A 273-nucleotide genomic window follows, 5' to 3' on the forward strand; every position below is an offset into this window, starting at 1 on the left:
CCCTTTTTTTTTTTTTTTTTTTAAATAAAACTCCTAATCTACTGATAAAACTCAACAGATTGTTGAATGAGAACATATAAAGGCTGCTGGAAAATCTGCAAAAAAGAAAAACAGCTTCCACCAGCTATCTTGCTGGAAGGTATCTGGCATTTCCTAATCAGAGCTGAACGGCTGCTGAGAAAGACAAACAAAAGGCATACATGGCTGTTCTTGTGACACATTGTTCACACACACACACACACACACACACACACACACACACACACACACACA

At 38.5% G+C, this 273-nt stretch overlaps 1 protein-coding gene across 2 annotated transcripts in view; it reads right to left on the minus strand.

The window, feature by feature from the left end:
* PRAG1 (PEAK1 related, kinase-activating pseudokinase 1) overlaps positions 1–273 on the minus strand; it is a 19,644-nt gene that overhangs the window by 8,605 nt on the left and 10,766 nt on the right. The gene's annotated exons all lie outside the window — the stretch shown is intronic.

This window comes from Centrocercus urophasianus, unplaced genomic scaffold (genome assembly GCF_019232065.1).
Source record: "Centrocercus urophasianus isolate 14NV4802_14NV808 unplaced genomic scaffold, USGS_Curo_1.0 seq_13, whole genome shotgun sequence".
Taxonomy (NCBI): domain Eukaryota; kingdom Metazoa; phylum Chordata; class Aves; order Galliformes; family Phasianidae; genus Centrocercus; species Centrocercus urophasianus.